Source organism: Lissotriton helveticus, chromosome 3_2 (assembly GCF_964261635.1).
Source record: "Lissotriton helveticus chromosome 3_2, aLisHel1.1, whole genome shotgun sequence".
NCBI classification, from domain to species: Eukaryota; Metazoa; Chordata; class Amphibia; order Caudata; family Salamandridae; genus Lissotriton; species Lissotriton helveticus.
This window is the reverse complement of record NC_136062.1, coordinates 296,082,478-296,109,801: the sequence shown is the minus strand read 5'-3', so window position 1 is coordinate 296,109,801 and position 27,324 is coordinate 296,082,478.

The following is a 27,324-nucleotide window of genomic DNA, read 5'->3' as shown; positions in this document are numbered from 1 at the left end:
TAAGCCTGATAGACTCCACCCAAAAGATAGCAGGTAAAGCTATACTTGGGAGGATTCTTCACTGGGTGGAGGAGAATAAAATACTATCGGATTTTCAGGCAGGTTTCCGGGCAGGAATGGGGACAATAGAGCAGGTATTTAGGCTGGCACTTCTGGGGTGGAAGGTGGTGGAGCTAGGCAAGGGCAGTCTATATTTGGCCTTTATAGACCTAAAGACTGCCTTTGACCTAGTTCCTCGGGAAGAACTGTGGAGGGTGCTCTATGAGTTGGGATTGCCCCCTTACATCCTGTCCCTCCTCGTTAGCCTCCACGCCCATACCTTTGCCCAGGTCCGCTGGGGTAAAAGCGGAGAGCTCACTGAGAAAATACCGGTGTCCAGGGGCGTGAGACAGGGCTGCGTTCTGGCGCCTACCCTATTTTCACTATATGTGAACGGGGTGGTAGAATATCTTCAATTGGACCCAGCCGACGCTCCTTGTCTCGGAGGAGTGCGGATCCCTACCCTGCTATTTGCGGACGACACGCTTTTGATTTCTAAGACTCCGCAAGGCCTCCAAAAACTGCTAACCCGCTTCCAGGATTTTTGTGCTGCAAAGGGCCTAGTAATTAATGTGGACAAAACTAAATATCTAGTCCTAAATCCCCCAAAGAAACTGGGCCGCCCACCTATGCTCAACTCTGTTGCCTTGGAGAAAGTATCCGAATTCGATTATCTTGGAATTCGGATAACGGACAAAATGTCCTGGGCACCCCACATCGATAAGATGGTTCTTAATCACAAAAGGGTAGGAGGAGCCTTGTTGAGGGAATTCCGGGCTTCACCTAGGAGATCGCTTACCCCAGTAATTGATATCTACAAGGCCAAGGTAGTAACATCTGCCTTGTACGGAGCAGAACTGTGGGGTCATTGCCGTCTGGAGGCCCTGGCCACAGTGGAAAGTAAGTTATTAAAAACCATTATCGCCATCCCTCCGAGCACTCCAACTATACCTGTGTTGATGGACACAGGCTGTAAAAACATCAAAGACCAGGCCCAACTCCGCCCCCCTCCTTTTATGGACACGAATTTGGAGGGGTGAAGACCTGAAATCATATGCTGATGGATTGGCAGAAATAATGAGTTTGGGTGGCTGGGCAAAAATAAGATGGCTGAGAGACACTAAAAAGCTGCTGGAGAAAATCGGACTGGGGGACTGTTGGTCAACTCATACAGCACCACCAAAAGAGGTTGTGAAGAAAATTTTTTGGAAATGGACTGCGGAGTGTTTAGTTACAAACACGATTCACTGCAAGTCCACTGCTGCTTTTTTAGTGGTAAAAGATGTGGTGGCATTTGAGCCTTATTTGGATCTTATTACCCTCCCTTTTGACCGAGCACTATATTTTAAATTTAAAGTTGGCTCTCTCCCGCTTGGGGCTGTGGTATCAAACTGGAAATCAGCTGCTCACAGGTCTCCCAACTGTGCATGTTGTCCGAGCAGGCTTGAGTCCATTACGCATATCCTGTTTGAATGTCCGGACTATGCAAAGCCCAGGAGCTTTTGGCTTAAACCCCTTTGCCGAAACATGGGAACGCGTAGTTACTTAGTAGCTTTGCGGATCCTAATGACGGACACATCCCCCCCAATTATATGTTGAATAGCAAAATTTTTTAAGCAGTTTTGGCTCATTCGTTGCAAGAGATTGTCAGTAGCGGTTTAATTCTCTTTTTAGTTAATTTATTCAGGGCATTTTCATGTCCTTTTATCCCTTTTAAACGTGATTATTATTGACTTCTTATGTAATGGTTTTGTACATTTGTATATCGAATAAAAGCTTATGACTGACTGACTGACTGACTGAATAACCTTTCATGTCACCAGCAAGGCGCACCTGCAACAGAGATAGAACCATTCTTCCAAAGACTCTATAATGGGAGTTACATTCTAATTGTAGATCGCAGATGTTGTAGTCTTATGCCCGGGACTCCTTATCTCGTAACTACGACTGCGAAGGTCAAGTGCTGTGGACACTCATTGTTCCCCAGCTCCTTTCCAGACAGGGAGGCAAGGGCATGGCCCAACTTGAAAATTACTTCTATTCGAATAGATACTTTAAGCAGAATGAAAACAGTGCTTCTTCAGACGCCGACAAGGCTCACGTCATCAAAAGAAACGTATGATCTCCAAGTCGCAAGGACGACTGCAGAGATACATTCATTGTTATCAACTAATTCCCCCATACATTTCGCAGAAATCCTGAATGAAATCTTAAATATTTCTGATACCAGTGGAGTATCAAAGGTATTTAAGACAGTATTTTCGATGGCATTAACACCATTCAAAGCCATACTGGGTATTTTTCCAGATTTCGTCCACTCGATTTTTGGCGGACTTCCCCTCATTTTAGGACTGATTGCAGGAATCCTATTCCTAGTCCTTATATTTCGTTATGGCAAACCATGTCACAGACAGAACACCTGCGACAAGCGAAGAAACAATCCTAGCCATTGGATACCGGGACCGGATATCAAAAATCCTGGGACTATCCCGGCTTAGAGACCTGAACATAACTTGGTTTCTATCATTTCGACCAATGTGGCAACGATGTGTTTTACCTGTATTAAGGTGCCTGCTATGCGGAGAAGAATGCGTGTTAGACACCTGTCTGACGCTACGATCGGATGCGCTAATGGATGCAGAAACATTGTTGAGTCCAACAAAGGCTCATGCTTTGTGCTGCCCTCAACGGCTACCAATCCTGATGACGGCATTCGTGGAAGCTTCACCACTACCATTAAGGGGTAGTGAAGTTCAAGATGAAAGCAGCATCGATCAGGTACGACCTTCTGTCAGCAATCCAAATCAAAATGTCAATGGAGACAATCATGCGCACGAATGCATGGTTACACCTATTTCCGAGTTAGTGGAACTCTCCCAGGAAGCTGTTGACAACTTTTTCGAAAGCCTAAATGATATGATGTTCTCACCAGAGCAGAAATAGAGACTTTTGAGCAAGCTCGTACACGGCGTTCCCTGAATTTGGCCTTCAACTTTAATAATAAAGTCACATGAACAATTTTCCCTCCAGTTCACGGACAGCAATTTGTTCAGCAGCCCCAAAATATTTTTGCATATTTTTCGGGACACTATCTTCTGCTTAAAGTAAGAACTATTCTTAGAGAACTAAAATTTCTAATTTTAGATAGCTTATAGACATTAGCTGCCCGCTGGTATGTTCATAATTATTTTAGGCTGTGATGGAATGGTCTCGAACTTTTTTTTCTGTATTAAGAGCCATTTCATGTGTAAATTTTCATATACCAAATAGCAATAATGTATACAAATACGTGCTTACTTTAGCAATATTCTACAGCTTGAGTGCATACTATACATATGACTGCATTTTTCCGTATATTTGATAATTTCAAAATGCATTTATGTATTTTGGGGTGGTGAGGTATACACAATACTCTATAGTATGTTTTACTATGCATAGATTAGTAAATATGTCCATAGTTAGCGTGGAGTGGGTGTGATGTATTCCTATAGGTTCTGTATCGATCCCCCTATTCCTGACCCTATTCTGGTTAGCAAACTAACAAGTTAACTAGCAGCCATCCCATGAGGCAGAAAACCCCCATGATGCAGGAACCGTTATCTGATAAAGCCACACTACGGCACAGGAACGTGTTATCTGATTAGGTCATAACGCTTGCCATCTAATTAGACAAGCGATATTCCTCCAGCCCCTGATAAGGCATACGGAGTTCTCAAAACAAATCAAACCTATGACAACCTGGGAAAAACCCTGCGGCCATTGTTTTGATTTCACCGAGAACTTCAGCAAAAGAATGTGCTAACGACCTGGTCGTATGACATCTTTATTGACGTATCTATGTCCATCCTTACGTCAATCTCGGCACCTTAAAGGTATAAATATTACCGATATTGCCCTATGCAAACACACGCGGTGGTGACGAGGACGGAGCAGCCAGACTTGCCGAAGCCCAGAGCAGAGCAGACCCCGCTGGCGCAGCCCCGCCTTCCTGACGCGCTGAGAACGAGCAGCTGCCTATTTCTCCTGCCGAGAAATCCAGCTCCGGCGCTTCCGGGTAGCCCTCGCAGGCAGCCTGGAATATCGAGACCAGAGACGAGAGATACCATCCCTCATCCATCCTAGATTCCAGGTACAGAACTGAATAACCCCTCACAGAGAATTCTTTAGTCAGTCACTTGGCAAAAACAAACTTAACTTAAACTGTAACTTTCTATTCCCGCCCACGTATTAGGCTTAGGTCAGGTACACGGGGTAGGCGTAGCTAGAAACACCAGTTGAGTACGATTAGTCAACTGTATATGTGTATGTAATATATTTTATTCATTTTAAACCTTCATATGGCTTAGAAACCATATCAATGTTTTTACAGTATTATTTTATACTTCTGCTTTTAATGTATGCACTTTACTTAACTATAAGTATTGCAATAATATCGATCCATTTCTCTTGTACGAGAAAAGAGACTGATCAATAAATAACATCTTTTATTGAACACGCCCATCTCTTCCTTTTCTCTACAATCTGATGAGACTAAGAATGCACGTACTGACTGAGTAAAATAAATTGCCTTTTGTTCACACGACTCTCGAGATACACTCTTGATTAGGGGAGAGCAAAGTTGTCATGTTCTATGGTTGTCAGAAACTAAATCCCTTCTTGTCTATCCAGGGAGGTTCAACTCCTCCTTGCCTATTCGAGAAAGTTTCTAGTGAACTCTGAGCTAGCTGGCAAACCCAAAACTTTAAGTCTAATATCGACAGTAGTAGACCTAGTTAACGTCTGGTCTAGGCCTATACTATTGAAGGTATTATTCCAATGCGCAGAGCCTATTGGGATAATAGGAACTACACTACAGTAGCATAACAATGTTTTTGACTGGTTATACTCTATTCGTATTCCAAGTTACTTTTTCAAATGACACCCGGCCACCACCTCCTCCTACTATCTCTCCACACTACTTTCACCCTCTACCTGAACACGAGTCTGCCAGAAGACTCGAATGTGTAAAGAACTCATTTATTCAACTCCTACACCAACACCAGTCCATAATGAACACATCGAACTGTTGGATATGTGGACTCATGCCACACACAACGGATAAGGGTATCCCATACTTCATCCTGCCATTCAGTTATTATGGTTCTCTGTGGGCTTTCCAGACCATGTTCCTGTTCGCCCTAGAACCATACCCGACCCGTTCCATTGAAAGCGATTCCAACAACAAGGCACTAGTGGCAGGGATAAGAAATATGAGTAGGGAGTTCGACACATATCAAACGATCCCCAAAGATGAACTCACTCCATACACTCATTGGAACATAACTAAATATGGGGTTTACCTGAGTAAGAGCCAGGCAGCAAAGAAATCCCGCCCAGTTTGGATAGTACCCCACCGAGGTCACTTATGTTTACAAGGTATCGGTAGGGATCCCAAAGCACAATTAGGAAAGAGCATATGCACGGAAACATATGTATTCGCTTCCCGAACTTCCCCCTATTCTTAGCAGCCAAAGGCACGTATTTCGTCTGCCACGACCAAGCCTATACCTGGTTGCCCCCTGACTTCTCAGGCACGTGTTACATCTCATTTCTGCTGCCTCCCACCTACGCGGCCAGAGCAGATTACCATCGGACAAGGACAGCTAGGGGTGTCGTGAGTAAAGACGACACCGCGAGTCAGGAATTCGCTGACTTTGCAAAGGGTTTTCTGCCATTTTGGGGGCCTATGGTGAACAGCAGGAATATTCGCCAGTTGTCGAGGATAGTTGAATCCGCCGTGATTACAACGGCCGGAGCCCTTGACAACTTGACAACCGAGCTTCAGTCGGATCGACTTATGACCCTTCAGAACCGAGTTGCCCTAGATATCATACTCGCCGATCGTGGTGGTGTATGCAGAGTGATCCAATCTAGTTGCTGTATTTTCATCCCTGATAATGCACCGACAGTGTACCAGGCCATCTCCAAACTACACGAAATATCTGGTTCCCTTCACGTGGAAAAAGGAGATTGGTCCCTTCTAGGGTGGTTCTGGGGCCTGATCACTGCCTGGGGATGGAAAACACTGATCTTCGTTGGGATGATCTTAGCGCTTCTGTTTATGTTCTGCCTGTGTGTACAGTGCGCTCCTGCACTATGTGGCCTCTGTGCTACCCCATGTGTAAGGAAGCCTGTGTCAAGGGACGAACTGAGCAACAGAATGATGCTACAGCAACATCTCCACGAATTCATTAATACAGATTTTGGACTCAGATTAACATGAGTTATTGCCTTATATGAGGGCAAAAGGAGGGTCTGTGGTTCTGAAATTCTGGACCCTACTGTCATCCCAGTATCGAGATCCAATGCCCGTGCCACAAAATATCAACATCCCATGACGAATTTGGTGTCAACGGACCGGTAATGATTATGACATCATCCCTGTATATTTGCGTCATGATCGAGGAATGCCAACACCCCTAAATCGTAGTTTCCGTTCCGACCCCTCAGACTCCATTTTGTAAACGGCATCCATCTTGTGTCTTGCCCTTATGATAAGTCAATTGAGTAAGGTCGAGCTTGATCTAAAAGGACACGTCCACCTCTCCCTAACTCCCCCCTGACCTGTCCCAACTGACTCCATTGCCTCCAGCCAAACCTGTTTGGGCAGCTCCTCGCCCAGTGGCCGAATACGATAGCATCAATGCATAACATACCACAAACCATTCACCGCGTACAGATCATGTTTTCTACACACACACACACCTGTCCGCGTTCCTTGTTTATGGCCAGTTTTAGGACTAGGAGGTGCCTTTCTTTATTGGGGTTTCGTCGATATCTGATGGGAGTTCCGGGCCTGGCCGGGTAATCTATCACGAATTGGACGTCTAAAATATGGGCTTGCCTACATGACTTCGCTCTTTGTATTATTGTAGAAATATGTGTACAGCCATATCATAAACTCAAGAATTCTTGCTTGCAGCTATTATTTCTGTATATAAGGAGAAGGCTTGTTCTGTAAAAACGAACAGTCTCCTGAGAACACACGAACCGCGTTGTCGTGCTTCTAGGACACATGTTACTTGGTAGCTGCCAATAAAACTTGATCTCTGACTGCGACTAGAAGACTCCGTGTTTCTGTGGTCCGGAACAAGGGAGAACTCAGAGGTCTTCGGGTGTTATCCCCTGGCACCACCGGGTTCTTAAAAACCCGGCACCTCAAACCTTGGGGTAGGCCGCAGATGATCTTGGTGGCTGCTGTGCGGAAGGGCGGGAGACGGACTCATTCCATTCTGTCGGAGAGGAAGGAGGTGATTCATTCCAGGGCTTTTCCTTGGATTCCGGCGTGGTGGAGGCGGGTTGTCAGGGTGCGGTGGCAGACCGTGTCGAAAGCAGCCGATAGGTCGAGAAGGATGTTTCCCCGTTGTCCAGCAGGGTCTTGATGTCGTCGGTGGCTGCGATGAGGGCGGTCTCGGTGCTGTCGTTTGCTCGGAATCCGGACTGTGATGGGTCGAGGGAGCCGTTCGTCTCGAGGAAGGCGGTCAGCTGCTTGTTGACTGTTTTTTCGATGACTTTTGCGGGGAAGGGGAGGAGCGAGATGGGGCGGAAGTTCTTGAGGTCGGTGGGGTCTGCGGTGGGTTTCTTCAGGAGGGCATTCATTTCCGCGTGCTTCCAGCTCTCCGGAAAGGTGGCAGATGCAAAGGAGTTGTTGATGATGTCCCGGAGTTGGGGTGCGATGATGGAGTCCGATTTGTTGAAGATGTGGTGTGAACAGGGGTCGGTTGGGGAGCCGGAGTGGATGGTGTTCATCGTGTGGGTGGTTTCTTCCGTGCTGACGGGGATCCAGGTGCGGAGGGTGGTGGTGGGGGGTGCGGGTTCGGTGGTAGGGTCTGTGGTGTGAGGGCTGAAGCTGTCGTGTATATCGGCGATCTTGCGGTGGAAGAACGTGGCAAGGGAGTTGCAGATGTCTTATGATGGCGTGAAGTCGTTGTTGCTGGCATTGGGGTTGGAGAGCTCTTTCACGATGCTGAAGAGTTCCTTGCTATTGTGGGCGTTGTTGTCCAGCCGTTCTTTGAAGGATGACCTTTTTGTGGAGCGGATCAGCTGGTGGTGTTCGCGGATGGCGTTCTTGAGGGATGTCATGTTTTCCGCTGATTGGTCGTGGCGCCAGGCTTTCTCGAGGGCACAGCAGGATTTCTTGGAGTCTTTGAGGTCGTTGGTGAACCAAGAGGCTTTTTTGCTGTCAGGGTTGCTTGTGGGGTTCTTCAGTGGTGCTAGGGCATCGGCGCAGTCAGTGATCCATTGTGTGAGGTTGCGGGCTGCTTCGTTGGGGTCCGTGGTGTTGGTGGGTGGGTTTTGGCTCAGGGGGGTGGTGAGCTGGTCGGTGGTGATCTTGCTCCAGTATCTTCAGGGGGCTTGTTGCGGTCGGTGGTGGGTAGTTGTTTTCCTGAAGTTGAAATGGACGCAGCTGTGATCGGTCCAGTGGAGTTCAGTGGCGTGGTTGAAGGAGACGTGGTTGCTGGAGGAGAAGATGGGGTCGAGCGTGTGGCCGGCTCGGTGGGTGGGGGTGTTGACCAGTTGCTTGAGTCCGATGTTGGCGAGGTTGTCTAGCAGGGAGGTGGTGTTGTTGTCCTTGTTGTTTTCCAGGTGGAAGTTGAAGTCCCCTAGGAGGATGTAGTCGGAGGAGGCGAGAGCAAGCGGGCTGATGAAGTCTGCGATGGCTTCGCTGAAGTGGGTGCGTGGACCCGGGGGTCTGTAGATGAGGGTACCTCTGAGGGTGGTCTTTGGGTCGGTGAGTATCTCGAAGTGAAGGTGCTCGGCGGTGGTGATGGCGTCGTTGTTGTCGGTCGTGATGCGGATGGTGTTTCTGTGGACGATGGCGATGCCCCCTCCAGCTTGGTTGGCGCGGTCCTTCCGGATGATCTTGTAGCCGTCCGGGATGGCTATGGCGATGTCGGGGGCTGAGGAGGCGTTTATCCAGGTTTTTGTGAGGAAGATGACGTCCGGCGCTGTGGAGTCAAGGAGGTCCCAAAGTTCGGCGGCGTGTTTGTGGACGGAGCAGGTGTTGAGCAGGATGCACTTGAGGTGGTTGTTGCTGGTGCCTGGCCTGGTGGGTGTGGTGCTGGTACGGAGGCAGGTTAACTTGCAGGTGCAGCAAGTGAATGCTCCGTGGGTGCGTTTCGGGGTAGCTCGGTGGCAGGCTGGCTGTCGGCCGGTGTTGAGTGCGAGGAGGGTGGTGGCGTCCTATCTCCGGCGGGGTCCAGGGGTTCTGGCGCTGGGCGCGGTCCAGGCGTGGACGGGCGTAGACAGGCTTGCCTTTGGCGCGAAATCGGCGCTCCCGCTGCACGTGGCCGCTGCGCGTACGCACGGTCCCCACCATATATGGCAAAGTGGGAGGGAGAAGCAGCTGGGAGGCGGGAACGGGGCGGCGAATGGGGAGCGGGAACGGGATAAGAGGAAAAAGGGGTGGGGTCGCAGGGGAGCAGCGGCGGGTGGCGTGGGGAGACAAGATCGGGAACCAGACACGGGGGTAGCGGCGAGGGGGGGGGGTAAAATGCAAATACAGAACACGCAATTTGAAATACAAAGCCCGATACTAGGCACAGGCTAGCAGGGCAGACACGGGGGTAGCAGCGAGGGGGCGAGCCTCGAGGACAGAGGCACAACAATCAGAAACGTAGTGGCCCAAGCAGAGAGGGCACAGAGGCACAGGCTGGAAGGGCAGCAGGAGAGGCGGCGAGAGATGCGGCAGCAGCGTTGACCAGGGCACACGGGGGCCGTGCGGTGAGTGGAGCGACCGGCCCTGCGAACAGGGTCAAGGGTCACCCGAGATACTCTGCACGGACCGGAGAGCAACTGTTGTTGGAAAAGCTCCATGTGAGTGCTGGAGGTGGTGGAAGGGGCTGGCCTGCCTCTCGAGGTTCTGGTATTCCCACCATCTTAGTGCATCGGGCTCACCGGGGAAGGTTTTGTGATGGTTCCAGATATGGTAAAGCTTGCATGCAAGATGTGCTTCTAGTTATATTGCAGCGGGGTTCTCTTTATAGGGTTGGAAATCTCTTCCAGCAGCTCCTGCAGGGAATCGAATGCCGACGTAGGTTGGGGGACCTGATCCTCACCAGTGGGTTGACTGATCCTGCCAGCTAGGAGGTGTGTACGGGTCCTCCAACAAAAAGAAGAGAAGAGAATTATGATAAGTAGGGGCGTTCTCCCCTGGTGCAGAGACCTGAGGCTCGATGGTACCAAATACCCAAGACTGAAGCTAGAGGATACTCTTTGGCGGGATGTCCTGAATGACCCCTAAGACATTTACTCCTCTGCACGCCTACCTGTAGAAAGTAATAACAGCTTGGGAAACAAAACACTTGTCTGAACAACGGACAGTAAATTACTGATATTTATTAATCCTCCTGGGTGCCAACAAAGTGTTACTATTGAACCATATATCCATAATTATGTACACTGATTAGCATATGTAAAATGGTCTCTGCAGCCAGCCTAGTGTGGAAGATAAAGATGAATGTCATTTTTGGGCCCTTGACTTAGCCGAGAGGGCGCTGGGGAAATGGGGGGCGTATGAAGGACTTGCCTTTACCAAATCCAATCTACCCCACCCCCCTCAACCAAGTCTACCCCACTCCAATCTACCCCACTCTAATCTTCCCCAATTGACACACTCTCCTCCAATCTACCTCAATCTACCACACTCCACCCTCCCCCAATCTACACCACTCCACTCTACCCCAAACTACCCCACTCCTCGAGCACACTCCATTCAATTCTACTCCACTCAATGTACCTCACTCCATTCCAATCTACTCCACTGAAGCCTATCCCAATCTACCCACCCCACTCCAATCTATCCCAATCATCTCTGACCTACCCACTCCAAATCAATCTACCACACGCCTATCTACCCCAATCCAATCCAATCCACTCCACTCCAATCCAGTTTCCCCACTTCACTTGAAACACTCTCCACCCCAATCTATCCCACTCCAATCTAGCCCACTCCAATCTACCCACCCCACCCCACTCCATTCTAATTTACTCCAATCTACTCTACCACAATCTACACCCCTCCACCCTACCCCACTCCTTTCTAATCTACCCCACCCACTCCAGTCTACCCCACTCCACTCCAATCTACCCCCTCCATTTCAATCGACCTCACTCCAATCTACCCCAATCCACTCCACTCCAATCCAATCTACACCAATCTACTCAACTACAATCTACCCCACTCCAATCCAATTTACTCCACTCCACCACTGTTGTCTACCCCATTTCACTGCACTCTACCTCAATCCATCCAATCGAACCTACTCTACCCTAGTCCACTTCAATCTATCCCACTCAACTCCAATCTACCCCAGTCTACTCTAATCCACTCTAATGTACCCCACTCCACTTCAATCTACCTTTTCAATCTATCCCAATCTACACCACTTCAATGTACCCCAATCCACTCCACTGCCATCCACCCAACCAACTCCACTCTACCCAATCTACTCCACTCCCCTCAACCCCAACCTACCCACTCTACTCTCACACTCCACTCCAATCTACCCCACTTCAATCTACCCAACTCCAATGTACCACATCCCAATCTACCCCACTCCATTGCAATCTACTCCACTCAAACCTACCCCAATCTACCCCATCTCATTACAGTCTACCCCACTCCAAACTACCCCACTCCTATCTACCCCAATACCCTCCACTCCAATCCAGCTGCCCCAATCTACTTCACTACAGTCTACCCCACTCCATTCAGACTTACCCCATTCCGCTCCAGTCTCACCCACTGCACCACACTCCAATCTACCCCAACCCACTCAAGCTCAAACCAGTCTACCCCACTCCAATCTACCCCAATCGACCCACTCCTCTCCAATCTACCACACTTTACTCGACCCAATCTACTCCACTCCTCTCAACCCCAACCTACCCACTCTACTCTCACACTCCACTCCAATCTACCCCACTTCAATGCAATTTACTCCACTCTAACCTACCCCAATCTACCCCATCCCATCTCCAAACTACACCACTCCTATCTACCCCAATACTCTCCACTCCAATTCAGCTGCAACATTCTACTCCACTACAGTCTACCCCACTCAAACCTACCCCATTCCACTCCAGTCTCACCCACTTCACCACACTCCAATCTACCCCACCCAACTCAAGCTCACCCCAGTCTACCCCACTCCAATCTACCCCAATCGACCCCCTCCTCACCAATCTACCCCAATGTACATCATTCCACTCTACCCCAAACTACCCTACTCCACTCCACCCAAGTGGTGTTCCACTCCAATCTAGCCCACTCCACTCAATTCTACTCCACTCCAATCTACTTCATTCCAGTCTACCCCTCTCCGCCCCAATCTACTCCACACAACTCCACTCTACCCCAATCTATCCTTTCCACTCTAATTTACTCCACTCCACTGTATCCTCCTCCACTCAATCTACCCCACTCTACTCCAGTACACTATAGCCCACTACACTCGAATTGTCTTCACTCCAATCTACCCCAATCCACTCCACTCAAATCTACCCCAATCTACTCCAATACTCCAATACAATCTACCCCACTCCAATTTACTCCAAGCCAATCCAGTCTACCCCACTCCGCTCCAATCTACTCCAATCTACCCCACTCCACTCAAATCTAACCCACTCCACTTAAATCTAAATCAATCCACCCCACTCCACCTCACTCGAATCTAGCTCTCCAAACTCCACCCCAAGCTACCACACTCCAATCTATCCTTGCCCACCCCTCTTCAATCTACCACACTCCATCCCACTACAACCTACCCCACTCCAATGTACCACATTACAATCTACCCCACCCCATTACAATCTACTCCACTCAACCCTACCCCAATCCACCCAATTCTATCACTCTCCACCCCACCCCACTTTAATCTATTGCACTCCAATCTGCTCAAACCCAATCTACTTCACGCCAATGCACCCCACTCCAATCTATGCCAGTCTACCCCACTCCACTCTATACTCCTCTCCACTCCATACCAAGCAACCCCACTGTATTCCACTCCAATCTACCCCAATATACCCGACTCCAATCTACCCAGGTGTACTCCAATGTACACCAATCTAACCCACTCCAGTCTAATCTAGCCCACTCCGGCTCAATTTACCCCAATACAATCTACTGCACTCAAATCTATCCCACTCCAATCTACCACTCCAATCTACCACTTCAATCTACCCAACTCTACCCCACTCCAATCTTCCCCACTCTACTGCATTTCAAACTTATCCCACTCCACCCCCACATTATTCCAGTCTACCCACTTCACTCTTACCCAATCTACCCCACCCCTGTCTACCCCATTCCACTCTATACCAATCTACCCAACTCCAATCTACCCCAATATACTGGAGGCAGCGCTGATAAAAGTAAACGTTAAGGACTCCGGAGCCAATGTAAGATGGCTGTATTGATTATACCATGCTCCAATAAACTCCTTGATAGAGTTAATACAGAGAACAATCAGGGTCAATACAATAAATACATATGACATGCAAAGGTATATGATACAAGCATTCCTATAGGTCGGCCTCACGGAGCAGGTGTATCTCAACTAGCCCACTCCCAACCAAGACAAGCCTGTAATTAAGTAAATAAACCTTGAAGAGATGAAGCTTTGTCCAAGACAAAAAATCTGCCTGTCTATTAAAACTCACGGTTATGCTGAGGACGTGGCAAAGACTAAAAAATGTCAATCAAATTTGTTTAACTTAGTTGAGCACAAATTACATAGACGTTTTGGCCTAAGATTTGCCTTAAATATCATGTAATGGAGGCTGAACAGACTTGAGTTGCATCTATAACAATTTCAAACGTTTAACTGAGATGGAGACGAGTATCTAAGGATTGCTTTAAATATGTTTTTATACTCTACTATTGTGTTTTTATTCTTTACTGTAGCTTGATTCTGATTTCTTGTTTGTCATCCTTCCTGGAAGGCCAAAAGCAAAAGTGATAGACACTGTGGGCCTCATTCACAGAGTAACTCACACCTTTTAGTAAGTTTACTACTTTTTGGCTATTCATAAAATATGAGTTTAAATGTAGTCCAAAAGTGTAAGGCACGCACACATTTTGTGAATAGCCAAAAAGTAGTAAACTCACCCAAAAGTGTAAATTACTAAAAAGTGTAAATAAAGTAGAAAACAGTCATTAGAGATACAAGCCCATGTTTTTTGATAGGGTGAAAGAGTCAATGCGTCAATCCAACAGCTCATCAGTAGCTTGTTTACCTTTCACCGAGGGCATTTGTGGTCATTCTGCCAAGCACTGCCTTTACTCTTCAGCAAACATTGATTCATCTGGTTCTGAGACACTGAGGTCATCGCGTCTAGCGTCCAGCCCCACAGCCTGTGAGATAAGAATGCGTAGTTTACTTCACAGCAGAACATGGCCGCCGGGCAGCGCCGCAGCTGCAGAATGTTCACAGTCATCAGCATTTCCCCGGGTCTGAAATCGGATAGTCGGGGAAAAGGGTAACGCCGTTCTGTAAATCATTAAAACAACACTGAGTCATCATTTTCTGCTGCCAGGGGCGTCTGCTGGTGTCTGCTCAGAGGGTGCTCCGAGGAGTCTGGACGAGCGATGAATGGAACATGGTTGGGTTCGTAGTTACAATCCTTATCGCTGAATAACACATCTCTCTGACTTTTATGAGGCACGCGTACTTTAAAGGGCTCTAACTTTGCCTCATTACATGTGCTAATTATTTTATCTCTTACCTTGACCTGGAGAGCTTGTTATGAACGCTTCCATTGTTCCTGCCAGAAACGCCTGAATCTAGGGTTATCGCCCTCATGCGGTAATATATTTCCCCACATATTCACACGGTGTGAATAAAAGAGGCCTAGTGCATATCTCTAAATCTTCATTAGATGAAGGAATGTGCAGCAATCTAGTTAGCGCACATCACTCACTACCACGCTGCTAGCAGCACATGACATAACGCTCTCTATTAGTCCTTTCACCATCTCTACTGATCCATTTACCCACTGTCCACAAAGGAGTTTTAAGTCAGTGTGTGGGTGGCCTTTTGAAACTATAATGTTGTACATGGGAAACCAACAACAAGAGTGCTTAATTTGGGCCGGTCTTTTCAGGTGGTGGGTTGTGGAAATCATTTTTGGGGACCAGGACTAACTTTTCAACATTGGACATTGGCCCAGAGCAAGAGAGAACAACAAAAATGGGAGAAAGAAGTAGGAAGTGAGAGCTAGGAAAACTGACAATCAGAAATCTGGGATGGAAAATATCAAACAAGAATGAGATAAAGAAAGAGACAAGAATCGGATAATGCAAGAAGGAGGCATGAGGTTCAATTCAAAATTCAACCATGACAGTGATGGACTCCTAGGGAAATTTTTGGGCCCCTACACTTATCATTATTATTATTTTAATTACAAATTAAGCACTTAGGACATGGGGCCACGTGTGCCTGGATTTTCTCTTCCCAATATGTTTTATTTTCTAGCACGCCTAGCCCAGGAAGAGCTTGAACAGCTAGGAGGGAAGAGGATTCCAGACCTTATTTTTTTTATTTTTTATTTATTTATAAAGTTTTATATAGCGCTAGCTAGACCCGGGGGTATCAGAGCGCTTTACATACTCAAGAAAAGAAGAAGTTGCACTACATCGTAGAACATAAGGAATCATAAAATATATAAGCAAAGACATCACACTTAAATATACATTGAGGGAGTGAAGAACGCAGGTGGTTGAAACAGTCAGATGACCCCAATCCTAGAAAAAGTCAGAGTGAGAGGGGAGATCATTGGTCTATTGATGACTGGGATGGTTGACTTGGTCAGGGAAGTATTGGTTGAGGAGCAGTAATTTCAGGTCCTTTTTAGGTCTCGGCCTAGCGAAGGCTGCGCTTGCGCAGTCCAGCTGGCGAGATTTTATGTCTTAGAGTATGGGGGCTTAAACCCGCCCCTCTTCTCCATTGGCTGGCTTCCTAAACGGAGGCCAGCCATTGGAGGAGAGGGGCATCACTCCGTTTAAGCCGGGATTCGGGGGGGGGGGGGTGTTTTTTACTTTCTTTCTCTTTTCTTTCTCTCCTCTTCCATTGGCTGGAATTTTACATTCCAGCCAATGGGAAGAGGAGAGAAAGAAAACACGCCCCCGAATCCAAAAATGACGCTGCGTTTCTCCGAGGCATTCTTGCCTCGCCTCGGAGAAAGATGGTTCGTGTTGTGGCGTGGCCCTGTTTCTTGCCTCTGTTCCCTGCTTGTTAACCATTCAGAGCAGCCTTTTGTACTTAGGCCTTGTGCTTTATATTCAATCGACGTTGGTCGCCTCCCCCTCAGATCCGGCGCTCACGCACTGCGAGGCTGCTGTGAGCAGGAAGTACAGTCCCCCCTCTTGCAGCCATCATGTCCGGCGGTAGGCCTTGTGCTTTATATTCAATCGACGTTGCCGAGGACGCCGTGCACGGCCTGGACGGCAAAAAGGTGATCTGCGGCTCCAGAGTGCGGGTGGAGCTGTCGGCCGGCAAACCCCGGTGCTCCTCGTTCAGCCGCGTTCCTGGCAGGAGCGGCTTTTACCCCTCAGATCGCTGCTAAGAGTGTGGGGAGCGAGGCCATTATGTGATCACCTGGTGGGCTCCGCAGGAGCCGCTCCCGTTCCGGAGGCTGAAGGCGTTCACGATCCCGGAGCAGGAGCGACGAAAGGCGCGGCAGCCCCTCTCACCGCAGGAGAATGCAGAGCCCATCGCCTTGCCAGCCCCGAAACCTCTGCTCGAGGTCCAGATCTCGCTCGAGATCACCCACTCGCCGATCAACATCCCGCTCTCGGTCAGCATCCAGGGGAAGAGCCGAGGCTGCCTCCAAAAGTCGCTCCGTCTCCAGGTCTGTGTCTCCCAGGAAGTGATCTGCCATCGGGGAGGCACACGAAGAAGAGGCAAGAGACATGTAAATATAAAACCTATTTTTTTTCTAAAAGTTGTCTCACTGATTCTGTGTCCAGAGGACGATGGAACAGACTTGGTTATTGTCACTACAGCTTACTTAACGTAACTCTTGCTTTTGGTGTTGTGGTATGCGTTTCAGTACTTTAAATTACGTTTTCCTCCACTCCGTCAAGTGGGTCTATTGGACGATTAAATGTTTAGCGCATGCCTTAATCTCGTTTTTCTGCCCTCTGTTCCCTCATTATTCTGCCCTCTGTTTCCTCTCTTGTTTTTTTGCCCTCTGTTCCCTCTCATGTTTCTGCCCTCTGTTCCCTCTCATGTTTCTGCCCTCTGTTCCCTCTCATGTTTCTGCCCTCTGTTCCCTCTCGTGTTTCTGCCCTCAGTTCACTCTTGTGTTTCTGCCCTCTGTTCCCCGTGTGTGATCTGTTTTTTGGCCTCTGTTCCCTGTGTGTGGCTCTGTGTGTGTGTGTGGCTCTGTGTGTGTGGCTCAGTGTGTGTGGCTTTGTGTGTGTGGCTCTCTGTGTGTGTGGCTCTCTGTGTGTGTGGCTCTCTGTGTGTGTGTGGCTCTGTGTGTGTGTGTGGCTCTGTGTGTGTGTGGCTCTGTGTGTGTGTGGCTCTGTGTGTGTGTGTGACTCTGTGTGTGTGTGGCTCTCTTTGTGTGTGGCGCTCTGTGTGTGTGTGGCGCTCTGTGTGTGTGGTGCTCTGTGTGTGTGTCGCTCTGTCTGTGTGGCGCACTGTGTGTGTGGCGCTCTGTGTGTGTGTGGCGCTCTGTGTGTGTGTGTGACACTCTGTGTGTGTGTGGCTCTGTGTGTGTGGCTCTGTGTGTGTGGCTCTGTGTGTGTGGCTCTGTTCCCTCTCGTGTTTCTGCCCTCTGTTCCCTCTCATGTTTCTGCCCTCTGTTCCCTCTCATGTTTCTGCCCTCTGTTCCCTCTCGTGTTTCTGCCCTCCGTTCCCTCTTGTGTTTCTGCTCTCTGTTCCCTGTGTGTGATCTGTTTTTTTGGCCTCTGTTCCCTGTGTGTGGCTCTGTGTGTGTGTGTGGCTCTGTGTGTGTGGCTCTGTGTGTGTGGCTTTGTGTGTGTGGCTCTGTGTGTGTGTGGCTCTCTGTGTGTGTGGCTCTCTGTGTGTGTGTGGCTCTGTGTGTGTGTGTGGCTCTGTGTGTGTGTGGCTCTGTGTGTGTGTGGCTCTGTGTGTGTGTGACTCTGTGTGTGTGTGGCTCTCTTTGTGTGTGGCGCTCTGTGTGTGTGTGGCGCTCTGTGTGTGTGGTGCTGTGTGTGTGTGTCGCTCTGTCTGTGTGGCGCTCTGTGTGTGTGTGGCGCTCTGTGTGTGTGTGTGACGCTCTGTGTGTGTGTGGCTCTGTGTGTGTGTGTGGCTCTGTGTGTGTGGCTCTGTGTGTGTGGCTCTGTGTGTGTGGCTCTGTGTGTGGGGGGGCTCTCTGTGTGTGTGTGTGGCTCTGTGTATGTGTGGCTCTGTGTGTGGGGGGGGGGGCTCTGTGTGTGTGTGTGGGGCTCTGTGAGTGTGTGGGGGGGGCTCTGTGTGTGTGTGAGGAGGCTCTGTGTGTGTGGGGGGGCCTCTGTGTGTGGGGGGGCTCTATGTGTGTGTGGGGCTCTGTGTGTGCGTGTGGGGGGCTCTCTCTGTGTGTGTGGGGGGGTTCTGTGTGTGTGTGGGGGGGGATCTCTGTGTGTGTGTGCATCTCTCCTTGTGTGGGGATCTCTATGTATGTGTGGGGATCTCTGTCTGTGTGTGAGGATCTCTGTCTGTGTGTGGGGATCTCTGTCTGTGTGTGGGGATCTCTGTGTGTGTGTGGGGATCTCTGTGTGTGTGTCTCTGTCTGTGTGTGTGTCTCTGTCTGTGCGTGTGGCTCTGTGTGTGCGTGTGGCTCTGTGTGGGTAGCATTTTTTGTAGGTGGCTCTATGTGTGGGTGACTCTATATGTGAGTGGCTCTATGTGTGGGTGGATCTGTCTGCGTGTGGGTGGCTCTGTCTGTGTGTGGGTGGCTCTGTCTGTGTGAGGGTGGCTCTGTGTGTGGGTGGTGCTGTGAATGGTTCTATGGGGGTTGCTCTGTATGTGTGGGGGTGGCTCTGTGTGTGTGGGGGGGCTCTGTGTGTGTGTTTGTGTGTGTGTTTGGGGCTCTGTGTGGCTCTGTGGGTAGCTTTTTTGGTAGGTGGCTCTATGTGTGGGTGGCTCTGTCTATGTGAGGGTGGCTCTGTGTGTGTGTGTGTGTGTGTAGGTGGCTTTGTGTGGGTGGCTCTGTGGGTGGCTCTGTGTGGGTGGCTCTGTATGTGTGTGGCTCTGTGTGTGAGTGCAAATGCAATAGGTCTTGCATTTGCGAGAAATTAAGCTATTGGCATTGTAAATGACAATGCCATTTATTTATGTTTTAAAAACAAAAACATAAATAAAAATAATGTCATGAGCAATGCCAATAGCTCTAACTTTAACAATGCCGAGACCATTGCATTGTAAATGTTTGTTGAAGCCAGGGATGGAGGGGTTGCATCTGAGGTCAGTAGAGAGTGTGTTTCATAACCTGGGAACATTACCAGAGAAGGATCGGCACTGGGTCGCTTTCCTTTTCAGTTTCAGGGGGATGAGAAGAAGTGAGTTGGTGCTTCTCAGAGTTCTTGATTTTCCTTCTTTAACCAGTTTGTTGTTCAGGTAATTGGGGGAATGGGTGTGAAGGGCCTTGTGAGTGATGCAGGCCAGTTTGCAAATACATCTGCCTTCCAATGGGAGCCAGTTGAGAGATTTGAGGGTAGGTGTGTTGTGTTTAAATCTTTTCCCACCAGTTATGAGTCGAGCCGCCATATTAAGGACTGACCTTAGTGGGGCAAGGTGAGCTTTTGGTGCACCTATTAGGATGGCGTTCCTGTAGTCTAGTTTAGAAAGGACTAGGGATTGTACAATTGTCTTAAAATCATCCTGTGGAATGAAAGGTTTAATTTTTTTGAGGTGTTTTAGAGAGTAAAGTGCACCTTTTGCAGAGTTCTTGATGTGGTCCTTCATTGACAGGTTCATATCCAGGGTAATACCTAGAGATTTTACTGAATAAGATAGGACAAGGGAGCAGTTTAGAGCATCAAGATTCTTGAGCCAATCTTGGATAGGTTGGTGGTTACTTTTCGGAGAGAACAGTATTAATTCCGTTTTGTCTGGGTTCAGTTTTAAATGGTTTGCGTTAAACCAGGATTGGATCTTGGTTAGCGTGGCATTGAGGTGTTGGACATCCTTGGGTGATTTGATTTTGTGGTATAGTTGAGTGTCATCGGCATAGAGGTGGTATTGAACCCCTGCTTGAATGAATTTAATAGAACCCAGAATAAACTAAATTGTCTCTAGGATCCAGAAATCGGTGTTTCTTTGTCCCTTACTCAATTCTCCATAATTTAAAGATCTTGATAGCACCAGCTTCGATTCACCCAGATTCTGTGATATCACTACACAGGAATTCACTGGAAACAGATGAAACAACCATAATATTTTTTTTCTGCTCTGAGAGCAGATCTTCCTCCAGTAGTATCTTGCTTCCATTTGCTGGGGTGCGGAAGGACTCACTGAGGCTGTGTAGCATACAATGTGCGGTGCCAAGCTGGGGAAGTGTCAGGGTGGGCAGTGGTGGCATGTGCTGCTTTATGATAAACAATGTCATGGTGGATTATTGTAGAGTGAGCAAAGTCATGGTAGGGAATGTCACGGCGAGCAGTGACAGTGTGTGGATCATTGAAGTGTGCCCTCTCAGTGTGGATAATGCTATGATGGACACTATCACGGTGGGTTAAGTAAGGGCTGGCAATGCTGGGTTGTTGCAGTCACACGTCACACTGCATATACTAGCGTGACGTGGGCAATGGTAGGGTGGAAAGTATTAGTGTGAGATGTTAAGATTAGTAGTTTCTGGGTGGGTAGTGGCAGCAAGGTGGAAGTTATGATGGGCAGAGTCTGGATGGACAATCACAAGGTGAAGTGCCCGAGTGGGTAGCAGTAAGGCGAGTAGTGTCAGTGTGGTACGCATCAGCATGTGCAGCTTTAGGGTGGGCAGAGTAAGAGTAGGTAATGGTATGGCAGTGTCTGAGTGGGCAGTGTTAACACGAGTAGTACAAGTGTGAGTAGTGTCAGCATGGGCAGCACTAAGTTGGGCAGAGTCTGGCAGTGCCAGGGTCAGTAGTATGATGGTTTCCTGTGTCTGTGTATGCGGGCGGAGTTGAAGTGTTAAGGGGTGCACTTGAATAACAATAGGGGCAATAGCAGAGAGGGCAGTGCCAGAGTCTGCCAGTGCACTCCACAATAAGAAAGCTCTAGGTCTAGGATGTAGCTAATTGATCTACGACGCTTGAATACTCCAGTGAAAGGGAGGAGTAGTGTAGAGAGGCGCAGAGCCAACCACAGAGTCTAGTCTGACGGTGATTGTACCTGTGTTATGTTATGTGTATTTGTGTAATACGCAACTAACACAGGGGGTATCCTAACGCTGAATCAGGAGCTGTGCAGGCTGAGCCAGATGACCTGCAGTTTATTAGAAGATTCTGTCCAGTAGACTGTGTGTGTCAGCAGAAATCACACAAAAGTGACAAAAAATCCCACTCACTGTCTCCAGAATCACACCACAATGGCTAGTAAAGGGCTGTCACAGAGTGGTCACAAATACGCCTGACACCAGATGGGTCATCTACTGGCACCAATTATTTTTGGTCACCAGACTTCGGACCTAATGGAGTCCCAGCTGTGGTACAGCCATGAATGAGGGTTTAGACTTGTTATAGGGTGTCGAGGAGCTTGGTCCACCCAGCCACTGGCTTTAGATACTTGAGATACCTGTTAATTCCATCCACCTGGCATAGCTTAGCCAGCGAGATTCAGAAGGTGTGAATCTACAATTTCCCAACTAAAAAAGCAGTGGGTTTCAGGGTGGAAGGTTGAGAGGACCAAGGTTTGGGATGGACTGTTACTATGAGTAACAGGATTAGTACTGATTTGCATTAGGTGGGCCTTTTCCTAGAATAGCACAATGGGTGAAAAACGATGGATTGGAATGCTACCACGAGCATTTGCAAGCATTCGTCCCATCACCTTTGAATATTTGATTGCTAGTAGTAAGCATGGAAGGTTGAGACTGACACAGCTTTCCAACCTACTACTGCCAATGTTGGTGAATTCCAAAAAGTAATACATTAGCACAATTCGAGGAGATGCTGGTTTACTACTTTTTTGGTAAACCACATCCATATATATTTAAGATTCCGATAAGAAAATTAACAAGTTCAAACCTCTTAATGAAATGAGAATTACAAGAAAAAACAACATACGCATAGTAGGTCGACTCAGCTCACCCAGACCCAACTACCAACCCAACAATGCATTTGAGGGCTTTCATATCCCAAACACCCCCACTGAAGCTGTACCCCTGTCCATCTTACCTTGGTCTTTTAGTTCTCCAAGGAACTCATGACTACACACGTCATGACTACACACAACACAACGGCCTGGAGTCCCTGATATTGGATCACTTATTTTAAATGTATTTTCACTGCACACACTCTTCTCAGTCTCTACTACAGGAAGCCTTGATGGTAGAGTTGTGAAAACGGTGTATTTAATCCCTGCTCCATGTTCTCACCTTTTACAAATCACATAATCAAGTGACTGGCTGCCCAGGTACTAAGCCCAAGTCAAAAAATGAAGAGGATGCACAGGCAAATTAATAGGGCAGGACGAACCATGCGTCTGGATTGGCCCTAAACGTTCCGCAAAAATTTTGTACGCAAGCCGAGCCATAAAATAATTGGTACAATGATACAATCTCTTCAAAATTAAAAAAAGGGAATTTCTTTAACATGCCTAAGCATTTCTTCTTAGTACATCTGTTGGACGGTGCACAGTCTAAATATCAAATCCTAAATATCGGCCTAAGTAAATTTTGTGTTTTAGTACTGGAGCGGGTTGTGGGTTTATAGCAGAATAGGGTGGGAAGTAATTTAATTATACTAAATTCATTATTAATTTTTAGGAATGATATAATAATTTAAATTAATTTTTGAATTTAAGTTCTGTAGCGGGTTGTGGGTTTATAGGGGAATTGGGTTTAATTGTAATTAAGTAATAATTTATTTTCATTTATTGGTATTGATATTATATTATTGTTAATTAATTATTAATTGGTAATTACTTTTTTAATTAGTAATTATTATTTATTAATTGGTAATTAATTTGTATTACTTGGTAATTAACTTTTATTAATTGATTAATTGATAATTATGTTAAGTGTATTATTTTATTATTTGTAGTGTGTTGTGCGTTTCTAGGGGAATAGTGTTGGAAGTAATTGAAAGCTAATTAGGTAATTATTACATTTATTGTTGGGTATTGATAATTAATTTATTGGACTTTAATTATTAATTGGTAAATATTTTACATTATAATTTTTGGTTATGAAAAGTAATTTATTGTTGATTAAACTTTAATTTGTAATTACATATTATTGAATATTATTTATTGATATTTCGAATTAGTATAATAAAAAGTAATTATTCATTGGTAATTAATGTTTAATAAATATTTGTTTGGGTGTTAAAAATTATTTAATTGTTCAATATTTGTTAATTGTTAATTATTTTTCAATAATTAATATGTTTTTGTAATAAAAATATTTTAATGTTCAATATTTATAATTTGGTAATTAATATTGATTAATTAATATTTATTGGTATTTATTATTAATTTATTGTTAATTAATTATTCATTGGTAATTATGTTTTTAATAATTGTTAATGGGTATTTGTAAAGAATTTAGAGTGATTTAAAAATTAAATCATAAAAACATTTTTTTTAAATTTATTTATAAGTATGTTATATTTAAATTCTACGCTATCCAACACTTTCCCTACTGTTGCACTCTCTGGAGTTGGAATAGTAATTTTTACCCATACCCTATCCAACACTTTCCCTACTGTTGCACTCTCTGGAGTTGGAATAGTAATTTTTACCCCTATGCTGTCCAACACTTTCCTTACTGTTGCACTTGCTGAGTTGGAATAGTAATTTTTACCCCTACGCTATCCAACACTTTCCCTTCTGTTGCACTCTTTGGAGTGGGAATAGTAATTTTTACCCCTACGCTATCCAACATTTTCCCTAATGTTGCACTCTTTGAAGTGGGAATAGTCATTTTTACCCCTACGCTATCTAACACTTTCCCTACTGTTGCACTCTCTGGATTCGGAATAGTAATTTTTACCCCTACGGTATCCAACACTTTCCCTACTGTTCCATGTTCTGTAGTGGGAATAGTAATTTTTACCCCTTCGCTATCCAACATTTTCCCTACTGTTGCACTCTTTGGAGTGGCAATAGTAATTTTTACCCCTACGCTATCCAACATTTTCCCTACGGTTGCACTCTCTGGAGTTGGAATAGTAATGTTTGCCCCTACGCTATCCAACACTTTCCCTACTGTTGCACTCTCTGGAGTGGGAATAGTACTGTTGCACTCCGTGGAGTGGGAGTAGTAATTTATTGCCCTACCCTATCCGACACTTTCCCTACTGTTGTACTCTCTGGAGTTGGAATAGTAATTTTTACCCCTGCGCTAACCGACACTTTCCCTACTTTTCCACTTTCTGGAGTGAGAATAGTAATTTTTACCCCTACGCTATCCAACATTTTGCCTACGGTTGCACTCTCTGGAGTTGGAATAGTAATGTTTACCCCTACGCTATCCAACACTTTCCCTACTGTTGCACTCTCTGGAGTGGGAATAGTAATTTTTACCCCAACGCTATCCAACAATTTCCCTACTGTTGCACTCTCTGGAGTGGTAACAGTAATTTTAAGCCCTCCGCTATCCAACATTTTCCTTACTGTTGTTTTTTTTGGAGTTGGAATAGTAGTTGTATTCCCTTTTCTATTTAATATTTTTTGTATTATTTTAGCTAATGTAATATATATATTAATTTTTAAAATATTAAAAGTAAATTTACTTTTTTTAATAATTACACATAATTATTAAATTTTTATTTATGTTATTGTTTTATGTGTATAGATGTATTTTTAATTAATAATTTTGTAAAATAATTTATAAGTTATTAAAATAATTATTACAACTGAATATGAAGTAAGTATATATATTATATATTATACGTATATATTTTTTATAATGTTTTATTATATATGTATTACTTATTAATTTTAAACATTATTAAATATTTTTAAATATGTTTATTTTATTTATAAGTATTTTTTTGTTTATTTAAATTTTTTTTAACAAAAAAACAATATTTTTAATAACGATATTTTTAACATTGATATTTTATTTTCAATATTTTTGTACTTACCGGGGCCGGTTCCGATTCGGGAAAAAAGCATCCGTCCGAATCGTATCCGGAGCCCTCTCCGTACAAATCGTACACGTCCGTCCGAATTGCGTAGCACGATCCGTATCTCGTCAATCCGTCCGAATCGTTGCGAACCGTCCGAATTGCAAGGCCGAAATCGTACGACACGGACCCTCACAGTGAACCGTACGATTCGTAAACATACCGTACGACCCGACGAGTACGATCCGGACCGTGGTATGAGGACGGGATTCGTACGGTCCACGTCAGGTAAGGGCGATTCGTACGGACAACCACACAATCACATATACACCGTATGGTGCGTACACCCCATGATCTTGGGGTACGGTGCTAACACCCCATGATCGCAGGGGTACGGTGCTTAACCCTGCGATCATGGGGTGTACGCACTGTACCCCATGATCGCAGGGTGTATGCACCGTACACCCTGCGATCATGGGGTACTGTGCGTACACCCCATGATCGCAGGGGTACGCATCGTACTCCAGCGATAATGGGGTGTACGCACCGTACCCAGGTGGGGCCGTTCCGTACCTGTTTCGAGGTGTACTCTGCTTCTCCGGATGTTTTGGGCTCCGTAAAAAAGCGTTGTACAGTGCGTACTGTGGTTCAGTGTAAAGTGCATGCACACTCTGGGCGTCTAATCCGATCCGGTAAAAAGCGCTCCGAATTGCCGTTCGGAGCGTTTTTCCCCGTACGATTCGTACCTGTAAGCGTCCCCGTACGAATCAGCAAGTACGATCCCAACCCAAAGCGTCACTCCGTACGCCTCGTAAAAAACGCCGTACAAATCGAAAGTCCATACGCATTGCAGTCGGCTGACGCTCCACGCTACGTCCGAACGTAAATAGACCGCGTCTTCCGAACCAGGAAGTACAATCCGTTTTGAACACACTCCGTACGGCTCTTTTCCTACGAGAGCTCTAAACTACCGTAAAACCAGACTCCGGCACGAACCGCACCCCGGTACGCGACAAGCAGGACATGAACGCCATCGTCCGTGTCATCCCAATCCTGTACGGCCACCACCTCGTACATAGAAACCGACGACGGTGCAGAAGGTGAGTACAACGAAGTCCAACATACCTGTACGTGGTGCCACACGCGCACATCTCCATTGCATGACTGTAATGTCTGGGTACATTGCGCCACACACTCCCGCACATTACCAGTGTAATACAGAGATGTGCTGCACCTACGTCATCGACCTCGGGATACGGTACGTCACCGCACAACACCAGTGTAATACGGAGACGTGCCGCACCTACATAATCGACCTCGGGGTACGGTCCATCACCGCACAACACCAGTGTAATACGGAGACGTGCCGCACCTACGTCATCGACCTTGGTGTACGGTACGTCACCGCACAACACCAGTGTAATACGGAGGCGTGCCGCACATACGTCATCGACCTCGGGGTACGGTACGTCACCGCACAACACCAGTGTAATACGGAGACGTGCCGCACCTACGTCATCGACCTCAGGGTACGGTATGTCCTCGCACAACACCAGTGTAATACGGAGGCGTGCCGCACATACGTCATCGACCTCGGGGTACGGTACGTCACCGCACAACACCAGTGTAATACGGAGACGTGCCGCACCTACGTCATCGACCTCAGGGTACGGTATGTCCTCGCACAACACCAGTGTAATACGGAGGCGTGCCGCACCTACGTCATCGACCTCGGGGTACGGTACGTCACCGCACATCACCAGTGTAATACGGAGACGTGTGGGACATACGTCTGCTATGTCAGTGTAAGTGTAAGAGGTGTGTAGAAAACACACCCAGCAGTGCCCAGCAGCATAGGGTGTGTGTAGCTAAGACCCCCACCAGTGCCCAGTAGTGTCCAGCATTAGAGTGTGTGTGTGGCTAAGACCCCCACGAGTGCCCAGCAGTGCCCAGCATCATAGTGTGTGTGTGTGGCTAAGACCCCCACCAGTGCCCAGCAGTGCCCAGCATCAGAGTGTGTGTGT